The following is a 21,073-nucleotide window of genomic DNA, read 5'->3' as shown; positions in this document are numbered from 1 at the left end:
CTCGCTCTTCCCCCCCCCCCCCCCCCATAGGGTCTGAAACACATTTCATAGCTTCCTACACTTGGGCTAATACATTCAATGCCATTGAAGAGATGTCAACCTCAAACAAGAGAAATCATTGAGGTTGAGAAGTTCTGGATTTGTTGTAATGAAACAAAATGCTAATTTTTACCTTCTTCTAGGTTTGAAGCAGATGGTCTCTGGAGCTGAATCCCATTCGTTTCAGCTACGGGGCCCCCCTGCTTCCAGGGATGTATACTTCTATAGGGAATACTGGGATCTGCAGCCAGGGAACTTGTGTAACTAACATAATGCCGCGTTTAATATCCCACATCACGCGGGCCAATAGGAAGCTGTGACATCATCCGTTGCGGCTTCCTATTGGGCCGCGTGACCAGGACCTTTAAATTCCATGGCACCCCCTACAGAGCCAAGTATCTATAGAAGCCTGGGGTCACTGGAACTGAAATGAATGGGGTTCAGCTCTGGAGTCCGCCTGCTTCAATCATACAGCAAACAGATGTAGTGCGGGGTGTTTTGCTACTTTAAAGTGACTTGAAGCTAAAAATCAGACTGACCCCAAAACAGTAGCATGTCTACCTTTTATCCCTCTCTGCCATGGGGGCCAAGTTAAGATCTTCAGTGTCATATGGGCGTGAAATGCTTCGCATAGTGCTTATTTTTAACCCACTCAGAGCTGCTATTCTGTGCAACTCATTGCTGAGGTATCTTTTCACATTTTCCATACCATAGGCTCACATGTAAATATATTTATTGTATTACAGGGGTGGCCAACTCTCTAGTCCTCAAGGGCCACCAACAGGTCAGCTTTTCAGAATCTCTGCTTCAGCACAGGTGGCTGTCAAACACTGAGCCACTGATTTAGCCACCCGTGCTGAAGCAGGCATATCCTTTAAAACCTGACCAGTTGGTGGTCCTTGAGGACTGGAGTTTGTACCACGGTTATATAGCTATTGGTGTGTGCAACACGTTGCAGGGGGTCTTTTCATACTTTAAATACAACAAGGTTAATAGAATGAGATTATTAGGGTGACCAGATTTTCACAAGTAGAAATTTGGTGACAAATTAAAGATGATTTGTTAAACCAATGACATCACTTATATTTATTTGTAATGGTATTTGTCTTAGTGTGTCCGTTTCTGCTGTCTTATTGATTTATTTCAGTCTCCTAACATACTCGAGTGTTGCAACGGTATGAGTGTTTGTTTTATATTAATAAACTGAACAATTTAAGTTTACCAATATATTTAGAAAGTTTCATCTTTGATATAATCGCTGACATAACATGCAGTGTCTTTTTTTTGATGGCAAGGGCAGAATGGTAGCCAGGAACCAGCCATGACTACAGTTGTAAGAGGTTTTTTTTTATTTTTTAAGTGAGTCCAAACAGGGAAAAATGAAAAACCGGGACATTTGAAAAATTGAGAAAATTATCGGGTCACCGGGATAATTAATGAAAATCTGGGACAGTCCAAACTAAACATGCCACGTATGCTTATCCTAGGACCTATATTTACGTATGTGTGTGTGTATATATGTATATATATATGTATATATGTATATATATATGTATATATATTTGAGCCAATATGTACTACCTGGGGTAGGGGTCTCAAACGTAGTCCTCAAGGGCCACCAACAGGCCAGGTTTCCAGGATATCCCTGCTTCAGCACAGGTGGCTCAGTCTTTGACTGGCCTGCTGATTGAGCCACCTGCTATGGAATTAGGGATATCCATGAAACCAGACCTGTTGGTGGCCCTTCGGGACTCATTGCTAGGTGCTAGCTAGGCATAGGTGGAAATATATTTGAATAAAATTACCAAAATGTGTAATGTTACAACAAAAAAACAAAAAAAAGTATGTGAGCTATTAACCTTTGCACACACAGAATAAAAATCAATACAAGTTAAGTGGAAAAAGCCCAAGTGTTTTTTTTTTAATTATATTTTTACAGGAGATGTATCCGTTTTTAAATATTGAACAATAATGAGATATATTATGCTAACATCACATTGTGCTACCATTCCTTTCACAATCTGTTATTGGAACAGTAAAGTTTTATTTAAAAAAAAAAAAAAAAAAAAAAGTCCATCTTACCAGGGCGGGATTTCAGCGGAAAGACGTCGACCCGGAAGTGGCCGCTGGGCGAGGCCTGAGCGCGTTTCCGGCAGCTGAGGGCTGGAGGAGAGGGAGCGGCGCTAGGCCCCGGCACTGCCCGAGCCGCGGAAGCGATGTGAGGAGGAGAGGAGGCGCATTCCCCGCAGGTAATAGAAGGGGAGCAGGATGTTGGTCCTGGGGGTTCGTGTGTCCCGCATTCGGGGAAGTGATGCAGGACACAGCCCGGGCCGAGCTTTCACCGCTGCCCGATATAATATCATTTACCCGCCTCAGACTGGCTGCCCGATAGATATATTATATATATATATATATATATACATATATACATATATACATATATACATACATACACACACACACACACACACACACACACACACACACACACACACCCCCCCGCCTCGAGACTGGCTGCCCGATATATATACCCGCCTCATAGGAGACTGGCTGGCCGATATATATACCCGGCTCACAGGAGACTGGCTGCCCGATATATATACCCGCCTCACAGGAGACTGGCTGCCCGATATATATACCCGCCTCACAGGAGACTGGCTGACCGATATATATACCCGCCTCACAGGAGACTGGCTGACCGATATATATACCCGCCTCACAGGAGACTGGCTGCCCGATATATATACCCGCCTCACAGGCGACTGGCTGCCCGATATATATACCAGCCTCACATACGAAGACTGGCTGACCGATATATACCCGCCTCACAGGAGTATACAGACTGGCTGCCCGATATATATATCCTCTTCACAGGAGACTAGAGACTGGCTGCCAGATATACCCACGGACCTCGCAGGAGAGTATAAACCGACTGCCAGTTATTTATATGTACCCTTCTCACGGACCTCACAGCAATATAAAGCCTTTTCTTGTATGAACGTATCTATTTAGCTATATTGGTCTTGAAGGGTTTTGAGGATGTGCCTACCGGAGTTCCCATTTGGTAGTTTCAATTCTAATGGGTATAAAGGGATACACACGTGTTCAGGCGTATTCTCAATGTAAGAAACGGAAGCAAATAAATGTTACACGTATAAAGTGTAATCAGTGTGCCTTTATAATACATTTCTTTCTGCATGTCTGATTCGCTTATTTAGAAATCTCCCACCCTGGAGGTTTTAGCAGCTATCTATGTTTTAGCAGCTATCTATGCTATGTAGGTGTAAATTGAACATTAAAGACTTATTGTTCCCCCTTGAACACCACTTGTGATATCTCACTTATTTGTATCCAGTGACTGTTTTTATTTCTTCTCCAGCCTGTTGTCCTGCCTTATAGCTGCTGTTTGGCTAATGGGCATATACATTGAAACAGAACAGGGAATTGTCTTGTAGATGCAAAGTTTTAGAACAAGGTTATCCAAGAGATTGGGTAAAGCGTTAACACCCCCCCTCCCCCTTATAAGAATGTGGTTGCAGTGGAACCATTAGAAGATTAAATGTTATTTAAAAATACGTACACTGTCACTGCTATAATTCAGTGTTACTGTTCCCTCTTGTGCCGAAGGGGTTAGAAAATATCAATCATTACTTAACATTGGTCACTGGTCATTTAAGCTTAAAAATTATTATTATGAAAAGTATTTTGTTTAATATGTCCGTTTATCTATAGCTGTCTTTGTTAAACACACCGTAAAGCATATTGTTTTGTGTATTCATATTAAATGAAAATGTTATTGTTTTGTAACGTAATGAAGAAATGCCATATTTCTCCATTTAGATCTAGCTCACTTACTACCAAAAAGGCTGCAGCAAGAGTTTGATTAAGGGGTCCGGTCACTTCCGGAGTTTGGTTTCTTATATAAGTGGTCCCCAACTTGCTAGACAAACTCTCCCTTTTAGTTGCATCCTTCAGAAGTAGCTAAAAAATCTATTAAAATAGATTCTGCACATAGTAAGGTGCAGCATGAATTTTGGTTACAACGTCCCTTGGAGAGTGTTTGATGGCAATAATGTTGTGTATAAAAGCTAATTATGTCCGTTTTCTCTTAGAGTTCTTGAGTATTCAAGTTTTTCCAGACGACCAGTTATCTAGTTTGCAGGATTTTGATGAGTATTTTAAAATCTTGATTTATCGGCAGATTTCGATCTGTCCGTTTTCTGATGATCATATAACTTACTCTTTGTTTTCCTATTTGCATTTTTTTTTTTTTAACTTTGGGGAAGTGGGTGACACAATTGTTTATTTTGTAGGTTCCTGTTTTATGGGTAGAATACCTTCGGATCAATTAGCAGCTGTTAATGTTGACTAATGTTTGCTCTGCCACTTCTGCACGGTTTTGCCTATAATTTTTCCACACTTAACATTTTTCTTGTTTGCTTTATCTTTTTATTTATGATTCCCCTTTTTTAACATCTGTTGAAAGTATACATCAATAATGTACAAAATGCTTTAATTTGCCTTTTCACGAAATATTCGTAGTAAGCATTTGATCTTCACAAATAACGTTTTTTGTTTTTTTTTTTAAAGTTAAGAACCAAAATAATTTGAGGCTCAGGTGTGAAGGCTTTTAATTCCTTTCAATCATGCATATTTTAAACCCCCTTTCAGCAGTAATGACTCATTCCTGTTCCTACATCAGCGGTTTCCAGAAATTGTTTTGTGGAGACCTATAATTATATTGTGAAATTCTGCAGAACCCCGACCCTCTCTAATAGTGCTTCTGAGATCAGATGCATTGTAAATTATCTTATACTATATTAGTGAAAGCACTGTATGCCTGCCTGGATGTCCGGTGTCCCTAGGGGAAATCTCATTGGTCCCTTGGCCCGCCCCCGCACACCTCTCATTGGCCTGAGGCGGAGTGACGGGCCAAAGAACACACAGGGACACAAACACACAGGGACACAAACACCAGGGACACAAACACACAGGGACACAAACACACAGGGACACAAACACACAGGGACACAAACACACGGGGACACACACGGACGGGGACACACACGGACGGGGACACACACGGACGGGGACACACGGACGGGGACACACACACAATCCCCTCCCGGTGCCCCTCACTCTCCCCCGTCAGCTGGACCGCACCTCAACTTCCACACCCCCCCCCCCCACCCTCCCTGTGCCCGAATTTACCCGGAGTCCCGTGTACACACACACACACATTCCCACCCCCCCCCAAGCTCCACACACCTCACCCCCCCCCCCAAGCTCACACCCCCTCCACCCCCCCCCCCCCCCCCCCCAAGCTCACACCCCGGCGCCGCTACAGTCAGCGGGGGAGCGGAGCGAGCGCCCGGGACACGCGGGGGAGCGGCCACAACACGCGGCCTCCCGCCTCACATCCATGTGGGAGCGGCCGGATGAGTGAGGCAGCGGCCGGATGAGTGAGGCAGCGGCAGGACGGGTGAGCTCCCCCCCCCCCTCCACATGCTACGTGCTGCTCTCCCCCCTCCACATGCCCCGTGCTGCTCTCCCTGCAGCTTCCCCCTACCCCTCCACATGCCCTCTGTCCGGCTCCGGTCTGATCCCCGCCCCTCCGTACCAGATGACTGCAGGGTCCGTCTCCCGGCCTGCACGAGGAAGATGCTGCCGACTGCAAGGTAAGCAGCTCCCCCACACACATTCCTTCAGCTCCCCCATCGGCACACCCACATCCGCACCCCCACATCAGCACCAAACCCTCCCAAATCAGCACCCCGATACAATCACCATCAGTACAGCCACAGCAGCACTACCACCGCACATGGGCCGCGTGGACCACTCCTCACCCAAATGCCACACCCACACCACAAACATCCCGGGCAACGCCGGGGCTCTCAGCTAGTTTTGTATAAGGCAGAGGAGCGCAAAGTTTGTAAGCTGCGTCCCCCCTGCCTAGCAGCCCCAGTGTACTCGCCCCCCCTGCGATGACCCAGCGTCAAATGACGCCGCGAGTCATATGACGTCACGTAACCCCACCGTGTCATGCGCGCATTGCCATGGCGACGCGTCGCCAAAGAGCCGACTAACAGCAGATATGAGATGTTACACAGGCCTCACGCCTCCCCCGGCATTTAATTGAAATGCCTTGGGAAAGGGCGTGTGGCCTCTGTAACCTCCGCGCCCCCCCCAGTTTGTGCACCCATGGTCTATGGTACCCATTTTCAAATGACCTTTATTGGGTGCCTGCAGAACCCAATGGTTCCTAGGAACCACTAGTTAAAAAACAGTCTGCTAGACCATATGATGTAAAATGTAAAAACAAATTGGCATTGTTGGTGTTGGCAGTAACTCATTTACTCTTTCTATTTTGATCTTATAGCCTGCTTGGCACTTGATGCATCGATATTGTAATGCTGATTAAATCTGGCTTGGAGTATGCCAGGGCAGGCAAGTGGAGAACTAATATTTCCAAAAACAACATTTTATGGTATCTTAATAATCAACATTTCCACACTGCAGATTGGTCATTATAATATCCATTTTGTAGAGTTGTTTTATTTTGTAAAATTATTTTTAAGAGCATGAAATAACTTGCACAGCAATATTTTAAATCATCAGGCTTCTATTGAACAATTTACAAAAAGTGTGGGTTGAAGTAAATTTCACATGCTCTAATTTCTTGTGCAGAAACTGCACAGCACTGCAGTTTTCCGTCTTTTAATGCCCAGTTGACATTTTATTAGTAAGTTAAGTCAGACAGGATTCCGTAGTTTAGCATGTAATTACAAGTGTAGCTTTAATCTTAAAGCAGCTGTCCCACGTAGCAGGCAAAAACAATTTTTTTTTTCTTTTCCTTCAATTTATCAGGTGTAATTGGATTCGTTTGAAACATTAAATCTCCTTTTAGAGTAGCAATTTTACTTTGCATCTTTTAAAAATGAATTTGTTTCCCCTTTTTTCTCTGGGTCTGCTGATTTTTAAAGCATATTAGTTATTTGTTTCTGTTTGATTAATAATATTTTCATAACCACTATGCAATCTGGACTGACCAGATGTAGGCATTAAAGATTGTAACTGCCAACAAAGCATTTGTTTACTGTGTAAGTTGATTTTAAAAGATTGGGGGGAGGGAGGTTTGGGGGCGGTTTAAGCCTGTTATCAAGCCGCTCCATTTCACTTAGGCTAAGGCCCCGCTCCCAGAGTCAGCGCACCTGCGCTGCTGACAGGCGGTGCGCTGAGATACACAGACCGCGATCTGCGGTCTGTAGGGAGCGGGGAGGTGGGCGGTTTGACAGGGAGGGGGGCGTGGCTTGAGCGGAGGGACCCGCTACTCTCCCCCCCTCCCTCCACGGACTTGGGCTGGAGCTGGAGCTGGAAAGTAAGTTTAAACACACACACGCAGGCACTCATTCATACACACACACACGCAGACACTCATTCATACATGCACACGCGCACACGCAGGCACTCACGCACTCATACACACACACACACACACACAGACAGAGGCAGGCACTCGGGCACACACATACACACACAGACAGGCACGCACGTACTCAGGCACACACACAGACAGGCACTCACCTGCTTTCACTCCACACTCCTCCCCGCTCCCCGAAGCCTCTTCTCCTCCCGAAGCCTCCCCTCCCCATTGGCTCACAGCCACACACGTCACGGGTCAACGCTAGGAAACACCATTCTGTGGTGTCTCCAGCGGCTGACGCGCTACAGCGTGTAATCAGCTGTGCAGCCAGTGGGGACCGGGACCGGCTCGCGAGGATTCCCCTGCTGGTGGGGGACCCGCCGCCCGCGCCAACGAGCGCAGCGGGACGAGGCCTTATTAAACACTCCACTGTCTGTAGTTAATTTTTTTTGTCCTAGGAGGGAGAGTCTACCTCTTTAAATGCAGCACTGTTTAGCAGGTTGCAAATAAGTAGTATCGTTACTTTAAAGCAGTGATTCTGCCCACAAATGGCTTTTATTGGTTGAACTCGGGGTTCCTCCAGAGCAGTTTGATTGGTCCCCCCGATGTCCAGTGACCCCTGTGTAACTGAGATATTTGTATGTTTTGAGGCAGGTTTTCACACACAAGCTACAAGCATGGCTGCTGTGTTATTACTAGAAAACCTTACAATCTGTTTTTCTATATGTTCGCTCTTACCCAACAGCCATTAACATTTTTCCAGTTTTTCCTTGTGAACCCAGAACTCGCTGTTCCTGAACCAGGGGAGTCCCCAGCTGTTGGGGGTTCACAGATCTGTTCACGAGGACCCTCTGGTTCAGGTAAGTGTAAGTTCAAGGTGGCATTTCCAGAATAAGGATGATCCAATCTTTCTAAGAGAGGCAATTTATACTAATGTTTTTTTTGTTTAAATATATTTATATTTATGTTGAACGATTACCCGAAATAAAACCTACCTTTTCAAGCTGTTGTGCTCCATACATGTGTTTTTTCTTTGCAGTGATTCAAAACATCACGTTAAAGTAAAATATTCAAAGACGCTGTCTGCTAAGACAATATTGCAGTGATGCAAGGCAATGCTCTCCTACGTGGGAAATCGCCCTACATGTGTATGTATCTATTTCAGCTGAATATTTCTTCCCTACCAAATCTGACATTTATTCCAGCTGGGGGGGTTATTACCCTGCCCTAACATTCCATTTCAGCAATATTCAGATCATCATTGTAGAGGTAAAACTCATTAAGTGCTTTTTTTTGCCCAAAACTCCCTAAATGCACTTCCTGGCATGGAATGTCTTGATGTTTTTATTGAAAAACTAATTAGAGTCTCCTAATCTTCCGAACTTGACCCATCAAAATACCTTCCTTTTTTAAACACAGAATTTTCCTATGTCAAAAAGAAAATGTAATCAACTTTTCCTCAGTACGCAAAGGATGTAGTTAATGGCTTTTACCTGCACAACGACGATGTGTTAACGACAAACATGACCAAGGCATGGTGTGGATTTTCTCTTGAAATAAAGCATAATTTCATATTTAGATTCCCCTATTTCAGGCTAACAAAAAAATGAAGACTGCATGAAGCAATCTGTTTATTTTAGAAGGTTGTTCTACAATGTGAGGTTTTTAGGCAGTACTTTGCTTTAAAAAAAAAAAAACGGTTTGGATCTCATCCAAATCTACTGCCCTCTTAAATCCTTGTACAGGCAGTCCTCGGTTATCAACGGAATCTGTTCTGGAAGTAGCGTTGGATAGTGAAACCGTTGTAAAGTGAGTCCCATGTTAATCAGTGGCAGTGAGCGTCGAAAAAACGCCCATAGGGTGGCATTGTAGAGCGTTGGATATGCCATTCGTTGTAAAGTGAAACGTTGGATAGCGAGGACTACCTGTATACGTAAAAACACATTATGTAAGGAGAATTGTATTTTGTAATAGTAAACTAAAATGATGTAAGGGCTCTGTTAACCCCTTTTAACTGCCTGAGTTGTCTGCCACGTATTATACAGTACAGTAATTGGTTGCATGCACCGTTTACAAGTGAAGAATTAAATAATGTTTTGCTATCGGGGAAGTTTTAGGTTACTGATCAGCAAGTAGATTTTCCCCTCTGCGGGAAAAAATAAAGATCACCTTGCGTAGGCACGTGGCATTATATTATTGCTTTGACATTTCAGTTCTTAAATTGTCACACGTGACCTGTAACTTAATGTACACTCAATTTGTTTTACTGTCTGGGAATTGTCTCATGGTTTACGTTCATGCAGACTGCCTTTGTCATGGCATAAAAAGCCAATAGGTCAACAAGTGTGAGTGCTTTATAATAGAAATACACCATCTATAGTTATAGATGCACTATTGATCAAAGGTGTAGCCCATTTCTGGGATAGTGTTTCTTGTATTAGATTTCATACCTTTTTTTACATTCACAAGCACACATACAGTACTGCACATGATTATTACAATACTGTAAATGTTCCGTCACTCCTGGAGCTACTTAGGCTGCGCTTATAGTACTGGCTACAGAGGCGACGTGTGACGTCACTGCTACCAAAATCACTGTAGTCAAGATTTTGAGATTTCCAGAGACAGCCGCACCACGTGACTGGCAGCAGCCAATCACATAGCCCCTTGCCTCCAGCGACATCGCACACCAGAGTGCAACTTTCGCTAAAGCGACGCATGGGGTCACGTGTCGTTGTCGCTGCAGCCAGTACTATAAGCACAGCCTTAGAGAGGGTACCCAAGATGAGAGCACTGCAATATCAACCGCGTGACTGTTACTAAATTTGTTCTACATTTTGACACCTCAAAGGTTTGTGTGTTCTCTATATATGTAACTAGCTGAGAGCCCCAGCGTTGCCCGGGATGTTTGTGGTGTGGGTGTGGCATTTGGGTGGGGAGTGGTCCACGCGGCCCATGTGCGGTGGTAGTGCTGCTGTGGCTGTACTGATGGTGATTGTATTGGTGTGCTGATTTGGGAGGGTTTGGTGCTGATGTGAGGGTGCGGATGTGGGTGTGCCGATGGGGGAGGTGCAAAGGTGGCGATGTGTGGGTGCTGATGGTGTTGATGGGGGCTGGGAATGGTGGGGAGGCGAGAATGCCAGTGTGCTGGGGGGGCATACCGGTGTGCTGATGTGGTGGTGCTGGGGATAGTGTGTGTGTGAATACATGTTTGTGTGTATACATTGTATGTGTGTATACGTGTGTGTGTATACATGTGTGTGAGGATGGGGGGGTGGGGGGGAGGTGGTGGGAGAGGGGGTGGGGGGGAGGTGGTGGGAGAGGGGGTGGGGGGGAGGTGGTGGGAGAGGGGGTGGGGGGGAGGTGGTGGGAGAGGGGGTGGGGGGGAGGAGAGGGGGTGGGGGGGAGGAGAGGGGGTGGGGGGGAGGAGAGGGGGTGGGGGGGAGGTGGTGGGAAGGGGGGGAGGTGGTGGGAAGGGGGGGAGGTGGTGGGAAGGGGGGGAGGTGGTGGGAAGGGGGGGAGGTGGTGGGAAGGGGGGGAGGTGAAGGGGGGGTGGAGGGGAGGTGAAGGGGGGGGGGGGTGGAGGGGAGGTGAAGGGGGGGGGGTGGGGGGGGAGGTGAAGGGGGGGGGTGGAGGGGAGGTGAAGGGGGGGGGTGGAGGGGAGGTGAAGGGGGGGGTGGAGGGGAGGTGAAGGGGGGGGTGGAGGGGAGGTGAAGGGGGGGCGTGGGGGGGGGGTGGAGGGGAGGTGAAGGCGGGGGGGGTGGAGGGGAGGTGAAGGCGGGGGGGGTGGAGGGGAGGTGAAGGCGGGGGGTGGAGGGGAGGTGAAGGCGGGGGGGGTGGAGGGGAGGTGAAGGCGGGGGGGGGTGGAGGGGAGGTGAAGGCGGGGGGTGGAGGGGAGGTGAAGGGGGGGGGTGGAGGGGAGGTGAAGGGGGGGGGGGTGGAGGGGAGGTGAAGGGGGGGGGTGGAGGGGAGGTGAAGGGGGGGGGGGGGTGGAGGGGAGGTGAAGGGGGGGTGTGGAGGGGAGGTGAAGGGGGAGGGGTGGAGGGAGGTGAGGGGTGGGTGAGGGGAGGTGAAGGGGGGGGGTGGAGGGGAGGTGAAGGGGGGGGGGTGGAGGGGAGGTGAAGGGGGGGGGGTGGGGGGAGGTGAAGGGGGGGGGGGGTGGAGGGGAGGTGAAGGGGGGGGGGGGTGGAGGGGAGGTGAAGGGGGGGGGGGGGGTGGAGGGGAGGTGAAGGGGGGGGGGGGTGGAGGGGAGGTGAAGGGGGGGGGGGGTGGAGGGGAGGTGAAGGGGGGGGGGGGTGGAGGGGAGGTGAAGGGGGGGGGGGGGTGGAGGAGGTGAAGGGGGGGGGGGGTGGAGGGGAGGTGAAGGGGGGGGGGGGGTGGAGGGGAGGTGAAGGGGGGGGGGTGGAGGGGAGGTGAAGGGGGGGGGTGGAGGGGAGGTGAAGGGGGGGGGGTGGAGGGGAGGTGAAGGGGGGAGGTGAAGGGGGGTGGAGGGGAGGTGAAGGGGGGGGTGGAGGAGGGGTGGAGGGAGGTGAGGGGTGGGTGAGGGGAGGTGAAGGGGGGGGGGGGTGGAGGGGAGGTGAAGGGGGGGGGTGGAGGGAGGTGAAGGGGGGGGGGTGGAGGGGAGGTGAAGGGGGGGGGGTGGAGGGGAGGTGAAGGGGGGGGGGTGAGGGGGAGGTGAAGGGGGGGGGTGGAGGGGAGGTGAAGGGGGGGGGTGGAGGGGAGGTAAGGGGGGGGGGGGTGGAGGGGAGGTGAAGGGGGGGGGTGGAGGGGAGGTGAGGGGGGGGGTGGAGGGGAGGTGAAGGGGGGGGGGTGGAGGGGGGGTGGGAGGGGAGGTGAAGGGGGGGGGTGGAGGGGAGGTGAAGGGGGGGGGTGGAGGGGAGGTGAGGGGTGGGTGAGGGGAGGTGAAGGCCGCTCCCTCACCCGTCCGGCCGCTCACTCACCTGTCCGCTCCCTCACCCGTCCGGCAGCTCCATCACCCGTCCGGCAGCTCCCTCAGCCGTCTGGAAGCTCCCACGTGTATCTGAGGCGGGAGGCAGCTTGTTGTGGCCGCTCCCACGCTGTGTCCCGGGCACTCGCTCCGCCAATGACTGTAGCGGCGCTGGGGGGGGGGGGAGGGGGTGGAGGGGAGGAAAAGGGAGGTGAAGGGGGGTGGGTGAGGGGAGGTGAAGGGGGGTGGGTGAGGGGAGGTGAGGGGTGGGTGAAGGGGGGTGATTGTTGGGTGAGGGGAGGTGAAGGCCGCTCACTCACCCGTCCGGAAGCTCCCACGTGGATCTGAGGCGGGAGGCAGCTTGTTGTGGCCGCTCCCCCGCTGTGTCCCGGGCACTCGCTCCCCTGCTGACTGTAGCGGCGCCGGGGGGGGGCTGAAAGCGCGGGAGACACGGAGAGGAGGAGGTGCGCGCGGGTGTGGAGGCTGATGTTCGGGGAAGAAGAGGCGGAGGCTCCGGGACCGGCGGGTATGTAAGCCCCACCCCCGGGTTATGCATGCTGCTAATGTACACCCCCCCCCCCTACTGTGTGTGTGTGTGTGTCCCTGTGTGTGTGTGTCCCTGTGTGTGTGTGTCCCTGTGTGTGTGTGTCCCTGTGTGTGTGTGTCCCTGTGTGTGTGTGTCCCTGTGTGTGTGTGTCCCTGTGTGTGTGTGTCCCTGTGTGTGTGTGTCCCTGTGTGTGTGTGTCCCTGTGTGTGTGTGTCCCTGTGTGTGTGTGTCCCTGTGTGTGTGTGTCCCTGTGTGTGTGTCCCTGTGTGTGTGTCCCTGTGTGTGTGTCCCTGTGTGTCCTTTGACCAGTCACTCCGCCTCAGGCCAATGAGAGGTGTGCGGGGGCTGCCCAAGGGACCAATGAGATTTCCCCTAGGGACACCGGACATGCAGGCATACAGTGCTTTCACTAATATAGTATACTAGCTGAGAAACCCGGCGTTGCCCGGGATGTGAAGTGTGAATAAGTATGTGTAAATGTTGTATGTGAAAGTTGTAATGTGATGCCAATGTTATGTAATATTAGTTAGAATTGTGTTTGTAAATCAACAGTAGTAGAAAGCACATGTATATGAGGGCAAATGTTTGAAGTGTATGTTAGTTGTTACGGTAGTTATTTTTGAAAATGTTATTGTTGGAAATGCTTCTTGAAAGATGTGAATGTCCATTGTTGAGAGGAGTGTATTTGATGTAATGTTAAAGTGTGTGTTGTAAAATAATGTAGTAATAAAAGATGACAGTAGTGTATTGAGTGTCTTTCATTTTTTTGTAATTTCTTATGGCAATATGTAGAGTTCATGGAAATTGAGGAAAGTCAATGTTCATTGTAATGCTTGTTTGTAAACGACATTTTTGGTAGTTCCAGTTGGAGCAAAGATGTACAATTGTTGGGGGGATCCAACTCTAGAGCACGCAACATATAACTGGCCGTGGGAGAAACATGGTGATTCTAAGTTGATACCAGTGCACTTTATAGATTGTCCTTGTGCTTTGTTAATGGTGATAGCAAAAGCTAGTTTGATGGGGAACTGTAGCCGTTTGAAAGTAAAAGGCATGTCTGTAGGAATGAGTGGAATGCGGGGGATGAAGACATCTTGGCCTTTGGCGTTGCCAGTTAAGATAGTAGCTTCAATTAGGTTGGGCATCAATGTTTTTATGCACAGTCTGGTTCCATTACAAAGGTTAGGTGTGTGTAGGTTGCGAAGTAGCATGATGGGTGCTCCAACTTTGAGGCGAAGATGATGTGGTGGCATCCCTGATGGTTCGAGGGAGTGTAGGAATTCAGGTGGATAGTTAACGGCTTCATCGCAATCCACAACTGTATCGATTGAGTTGTATTGAGTAATTGTGTTTGGAATAATGTCTTGAATTTGATGATTGATGTCATTGACAGAAGTATTTTTGGCAGCAAGGATGGCTCTTTCACAGAGCCACTGGTGGTTTGTGTAATTGTGTAAGAGATTTGGATAGACGTGATGTATGAGATCTTCAAGTGATGTCATCATGTGACAAAAATGTGTGGGAAAAGCAATTTCACCTGATGTTAAGTCAGTAGGTAAAGTGCCTTCACCTATTTGAAGAAGTGTGTGTGCAAAAAGTTGTTCATTTGAGTGGCCGAGAAGTTGGACTCGCATATTGGTTGTTAATGGAAAATGTTTGACATGTCGCCATAAAATAGAGGATTTAAGGCATGCATGAAGTTCGTCTGCTGGTGTGGATCGTGGTATGACGAAGTGTTTGTCTGAAATCACCAGCTAAAAGAATGACAGCACCACCCATTATTTGTTTATTGTTACGCAAGTCTAGCAAGGTTCTATTAAGGGCTTGAAGTGCTTTTTTATGCGCCATGGTACACTCATCCCAAACAATAAGTTTGCAAATTTGAAGAACACGGGCTTGGCCAGATGTCTTGGTAATATTACATGTTGGGTTTTCTTCATGAGCAATGTTTAGTGGTAATTTAAGAGCTGAGTGCACAGTTCTTCCTCCATCCATAAGAGTGGCTGCAATGCCAGATGATGCAAGTGCAAGTGCAACATGATTGTGCATTCTTATTTCTGCAAGGAGTAAATTTATGAGAAATGTTTTGCCTGTTCCACCTGGAGCATCAAGAAACAGGATTGCACCTTGTTCGTTGTTTATGTGCTGCATGATGTTGTCATAGGTGTTAAGTTGTTGTGGAATTAACATTGGTTTTCTTGTGGCAACATATTCTTGTAGTATGGAAATATTGTATTGTTTCTCTCGCATAAGGTCTGTATTGAGTACATCGTGATGATGACGTTGGGGAGCTTCTAGACCTAATTGAAGTAGTGTTTTGTTATTGATAGAGAGACATGTATCTTCTAACAATATGAGTACCTCGTTGAAAATGTCAGGTGAAAAGGTAACATTGAGTGATGGGTTGTGTCTCTGTGCTTTGTGAAGTATATCTTCACTCATGTGAGGTAGCGGGATAGGGGGAGGGACATTGGTGGCATGGTGTAGCGGGGTAGGGGGCCTCGCGGTCCGGTTGCGGTAGGGAGATGTGTGAGGTGCAGGAGATGTGAGGCGTGCTGTGCGGTTCGCGGGAGCTACACTGTGTGAGGTGAGGGGTATTTATTTGTGTTTGGTGTGCGTTTGTGTAGGTGTTGAAATGTTGTGTGTGTTTTTGTTTTGTGTTAATGTTGGCTGTGTGTGTGGCAGAATAGTGTGTGTATGTAATTATTGTGTGTGATTGTTGATTGTGTGGGGTGTGTGTGTGGATGAGTGAGTGTGTGATGTGATAGTGAGTGTGTGGTGTGTGAGTGTGTGTGTCAGTGTTGGTTAGTTGAGTGTTTGTGTGCAATAAATTAGACAGATGTGTAAATAGTAATGTTTTGTGTAAAATATGTTATTGAAAGGAAGAGGTGATTTATTGTGCTAGGTGTGTTAGTAGCGGAGGTGTTGTGTTGTTGTTAATGTTTGTGTGTGGTGGGATGTTGATGTGCAATGGGAGTGGGTGGTGAGACGTGTAAATGTGCATTGTATTCAGTGTAGTGTGTATGGTGAAGGGTAGGTAATTGGAACAGTGGGTTGGGTGTGTGTGTTTGTTTAGTGGTGGTTGTGTTGTGTGTGGTAGTTAAGGTTATGTTGAAGTGTTGTTTTGTGTGTTGTATCAGCAGAGGAGGTTGGTGTGTGTGTGTGAGTACGTGTGTTGCGTGGTTGAGGGCGTGTGGCGTTGCTGAGTGCGTGTGTGTGTGCATGTGTTTGTGTATTTGTGTGTGTGTTGTGTGTGATGGTGTGTGGTGTGTGTGAGAGCATGTGTGTATGTGGCGTGTGTGATGGCATGTGTGTGTGTGTATGACGCATGTTGTGTGTGTGACGTGTGTGAGTGCGTGTTGTTGGTCATAGACATGTTGTAAATTGCATGTTTTTGAGTGTAGTGTGTGTATTATGAGGGTGAAGGTGAGGTGTGATTTGTTGTTATGTGTGGCATAGAATGACAGGATGTTTGTGTGTGTGTGTGTGTGTGTGTGTGTGTGTGTGTGTATGAGGGGGTTTTGTGTGGGTGAGTGTTGTGTGTGAGTGGTGGTGTGAGAAGTGTTTTAGAATAAATTATACAGACAGTGAAATTGTTAGGAAAACATATTTTATTGTAAGGAACAGCTGAGTTTCAGTGGTAGGTGTTGTCATACAGTGTGTGAGGTAGCGGGAGTGACATTGGTGGCATGCTGTTTGACTGTAGTCCGCGGCGTCGCGGTCCGGTTGCGGAGGGAGATGTGTGAGGTGCAGGAGATGTCAGGCGTGCTGGTTGTTCCGCGGGAGGTAGAGTGTGTGAGGTAGCGGGATAGCGGGAGTGACATCGGTGGCATGGTGTGTGGTGTGTGTGAGAGCATGTGTGTGTGTTGCTGGTGTGTGATGGCGTGTGTGTGTGTATGAGGCATGTTGTGTGTGTGACGTGTGTGAGTGCGTGTTGTTGGTCATACACATGTTAAAAATGGCATGTTTTTGAGTGTAGTGTGTGGCATAGAATGACAGGATGTTTGCGTGTGTGTGTGTGTGTGTGTGTGTGTGTGTGTGTGTATGAGGGGGTTTTGTGTGGGTGAGTGTTGTGTACATTATACAGACAGTAAAATAGTTAGGAAAACATATTTTATTTCAACGAACATCTGATTTCCAGTGGTAGGTGTTGTCATACACTGTGTGAGGTAGCGGGATAGGGGGAGGAACATTGGTGGCATGGTGTGTGAGTGTAGGCCGCGGCCTCGCGGTCCGGTTGCGGTAGGGAGCTGTGTGAGGTGCAGGAGATGAGGCGTGCTGTGCGGTCCGCGGGAGCTACACTGTGTGAGGTAGCGGGATAGGGGGAGGGACATCGTTGCCATGGTGTGTGAGTGTAGGCCGCGGCCTCGCGGTCCGGTTGCGGTAGGGAGCTGTGTGAGGTGCAAGAGATGTGGCGTGCTGTGCGGTTCGCGGGAGCTACACTGTGTGAGGTAGCGGGATAGGGGGAGGGACATCGTTGCCATGGTGTGTGAGTGTAGGTTGCGGCCTCGCGGTCCGGTTGCGGTAGGGAGATGTGTGAGGTGCAGGAGATGTGAGGCGTGCTGTGCGGTCCGCGGGAGCTACACTGTGTGAGGTAGCGGGATAGGGGGAGGGACATTGGTGGCATGGTGTAGCGGGGTAGGGGGCCTCGCGGTCCGGTTGCGGTAGGGAGATGTGTGAGGTGCAGGAGATGTGAGGCGTGCTGTGCGGTTCGCGGGAGCTACACTGTGTGAGCTAGCGGGATAGGGGGAGGGACATTGGTGGCATGGTGTAGCGGGGTAGGGGGCCTCGCGGTCTGGTTGCGGTAGGGAGCTGTGTGAGGTGCAGGAGATGAGGCGTGCTGTGCGGTTCGCGGGAGCTACACTGTGTGAGGTAGCGGGATAGGGGGAGGGACATTGGTGGCATGGTGTAGCGGGGTAGGGGGCCTCGCGGTCCGGTTGCGGAGGGAGATGTGTGAGGTGCAGGAGATGTGAGGCGTGCTGTGCGGTCCGCGGTAGCTACACTGTGTGAGGTAGCGGGATAGGGGGAGGGACATTGGTGGCATAGTGTAGCGGGGTAGGGGGCCTCGCGGTCCGGTTGCGGTAGGGAGATGTGTGAGGTGCAGGAGATGTGAGGCGTGCTGTGCGGTCCGCGGGAGCTACACTGTGTGAGGTAGCGGGATAGGGGGAGGGACATTGGTGGCATGGTGTAGCGGGGTAGGGGGCCTCGCGGTCCGGTTGCGGAGGGAGATGTGTGAGGTGCAGGAGATGTGAGGCGTGCTGTGCGGTCCGCGGGAGCTACACTGTGTGAGGTAGCGGGATAGGGGGAGGGACATTGGTGGCATGGTGTAGCGGGGTAGGGGGCCTCGCGGTCCGGTTGCGGTAGGGAGATGTGTGAGGTGCAGGAGATGTGAGGCGTGCTGTGCGGTTCGCGGGAGCTACACTGTGTGAGGTAGCGGGATAGGGGGAGGGACATTGGTGGCATGGTGTAGCGGGGTAGGGGGCCTCGCGGTCAGGTTGCGGAGGGAGATGTGTGAGGTGCAGGAGATGTGAGGCGTGCTGTGCGGTCCGCGGGAGCTACACTGTGTGAGGTAGCGGGATAGGGGGAGGGACATTGGTGGCATGGTGTAGCGGGGTAGGGGGCCTCGCGGTCCGGTTGCGGTAGGGAGCTGTGTGAGGTGCAGGAGATGTGGCGTGCTGTGCGGTTCGCGGGAGCTACACTGTGTGAGGTAGCGGGATAGGGGGAGGGACATCGTTGCCATGGTGTGTGAGTGGAGGCCGCGGCCTCGCGGTCCGGTTGCGGGAGGGAGATGTGTGGCGTGGAGGGGAGGGGGGGTTTGAAGAGGCAGTCTGCAGTGTTTGGTGTTGTGTGAATGTGTGTGTGTGTGCTGTGTTTGTGCGTTGTGTGTAGATTCTGTACCTCAGTGGTTCCCAAACTTTTTCGGTTCAATGCTCCCCAAGGCAATCAGAATTTTTTCAAGGCTCCCCAAGGCGATCAGGATTTTTACGCGGCGCCCAAAGTAAAAACAAAGGTGTATATACATACCTAACAGTTGCAGTGCGCAGTTGGTGTCTCCCTCACACACTCTCACTCTCTCTGACCTCACTCTCTCTCTCTGACCTCACTCTCTCTGACCTCACTCTCTCTCTGACCTCACTCTCTCTCTCTCTGACCTCACTCTCTCTCACTCTCTCTCTCTCTCAGACCTCTCTCTCTCTCTCTCTGACCTCACACTCTCTCTGACCTCCCTCTCTCTCTCTCTGACCTCACTCTCTCTCTGACCTCACTCTCTCTCTCTGACCTCACTCTCTCTCTCTGACCTCTCTCTCTCTCTGACCTCACTCTCTCTCTCTGACCTCTCTCTCTCTCTCTCTCTCTGACCTCACTCTCTCTCTCTCTCTGACATCACTCTCTCTCTGACCTCACTCTCTCTCTCAGTCTCCCGGTGCTGCTCCTCCAGCGTGCGCGCCGGGCCTCCCTCTCTCAGCGTCGCTGAGCCGGGCTGAACAGATGCACAAAGCCCCTGCATCTGTAATCAGCGCTGCCTGGCAGAGGAGACAGCAAGCGCGCTTGGTAGGCGGGTATCACTGTGTGTGTTTGTCACTTGGTAGCTGTCAGTGTGTGTGTGTGTGTGTGTGTGTGTGTTTGTCACTTGGTAGCTGTCAGTGTGTGTGTGTGTGTGTGTGTGTGTGTGTGTGTGTGTGTGTGTGTGTGTGTGTGTGTGTGTGTGTGTGTGTGTGTGTGTGTGTGTGTGTGTGTACGTACATTATATAATATTTAAAAATGAAAAAAAAAAAGACATGTGAGAATAAATTATTTATTAACATTGTGCAACTTTGATAAATATATTCACACGCACACACCACACACACATCACACACATCCATATACACCACACATACATATATACACACACACACACACACACACACATATATATATATATCTATATATACATACATACACACACACACACACCACACATATATATACACCACACATACACATATACACACCACACATTATATATATATATATATATATATATATATATATATACACACACACACACACCACACATACATACACACACATATATACATATATACATACACACACACACCACACATATATACACACACACCACACATATATACACACACACACCCTGCAGCCCGTTTTTCACACACACACACACACACACACACACACACACACACACACACACACACACACACACACACACACACACACACACCTTGGTGCTGTCTGGTGGCTCTGCAGTTGCAATGCCGGGCAGGCTGCAGCCCCATTGGATGGGAGCGGTCACGTGACCGCTCCTCTGCTTCCCCTCAGAGGTTTTTTTTTTTTTTTTTTTAATGAGCTAGCAGCCCTTGTTTCCCGCTGCTGGCGGCCCTGATCGCGGCGCCCCTCTAGCCAAGCGGCGCACAGTTTGGGAAACACTGCTGTACCTGATTCGGCAGTCTGTGGTAGCAGACGTGAAGGTTTTGATAGCTGTGAAAAGCAGGCCAATGAGAGTCAGTGAGGGGTGGGACGCAGGCCAATGAGAGGTGTGCGGGGGCGGGCATTGGACGCAGGCCAATGAGAGTCAGTGAGGGGTGGGACGCAGGCCAATGAGAGGTGTGCGGGGGCGGGCATTGGACGCAGGCCAATGAGAGTCAGTGAGGGGTGGGACAGTGTGGCATTGGTGTTGGACGTAGGCCAATGAGAGGTGTGCGGGGGCGGGCATGGCCTGAGCAGGAGTGACAGGCCCAAGGTCCAATGCGATTGACCCTTGGGACGCAGACATACAGTGATTTCACAAATATATAGTAGAAGAGGGAGTTTAAAGAGCTTTCAAAACACCATGTCTCTTCTCCATGTAACGGTGTGTACAGCGCTTTAGAGATCTACTAGCTGAGAGACCCGGCGTTGCCCGGGATGTAATGTTCCCGTTCCTCTCTCTCCTCCCCCCCTCTCTCTGTTTGTCCCCCATTCACATCAATCCAGTCCCCCCCCTCCCTCCCTCCTTTACAGCTTCATGTAGCGTGTGTGCGTCAGTCACTGTGTGTTTGCTCGCGCGTCAGTGAGTCTGAGGCAGAAACACAAACACACACAGACTGACTGACGCACACACAGTCAGTGTGTGCCTCAGTCA

General features: G+C 49.8%; 1 protein-coding gene across 4 annotated transcripts in view; it reads left to right on the top strand.

Moving 5' to 3' along the window:
• The window catches only part of ZBTB34 (zinc finger and BTB domain containing 34), a 47,547-nt gene that overhangs the window by 12,663 nt on the left and 13,811 nt on the right, over positions 1-21,073 (top strand). Inside the window, exons 1-2 of one of the 4 annotated variants that reach the window (XR_012789616.1) lie at positions 2,130-2,288; positions 8,502-8,596. The exons of 1 other annotated variant lie outside the window; for it this stretch is intronic. The gene's annotated coding sequence lies outside the window, so the exon portion shown is untranslated. Of the gene's footprint in view, positions 1-2,129; positions 2,289-6,418; positions 7,424-8,501; positions 8,597-21,073 lie in introns of those variants that run through there. 2 more of the 4 variants (XR_012789615.1, XM_075579019.1) reach the window with 2 other exon arrangements.

Source organism: Ascaphus truei, chromosome 21, assembly GCF_040206685.1.
Source record: "Ascaphus truei isolate aAscTru1 chromosome 21, aAscTru1.hap1, whole genome shotgun sequence".
Lineage (NCBI taxonomy): Eukaryota > Metazoa > Chordata > Amphibia > Anura > Ascaphidae > Ascaphus > Ascaphus truei.
The sequence above is the reverse complement of the archived record's forward strand: the minus strand, read 5'-3'. Positions and strand labels throughout refer to the sequence as shown.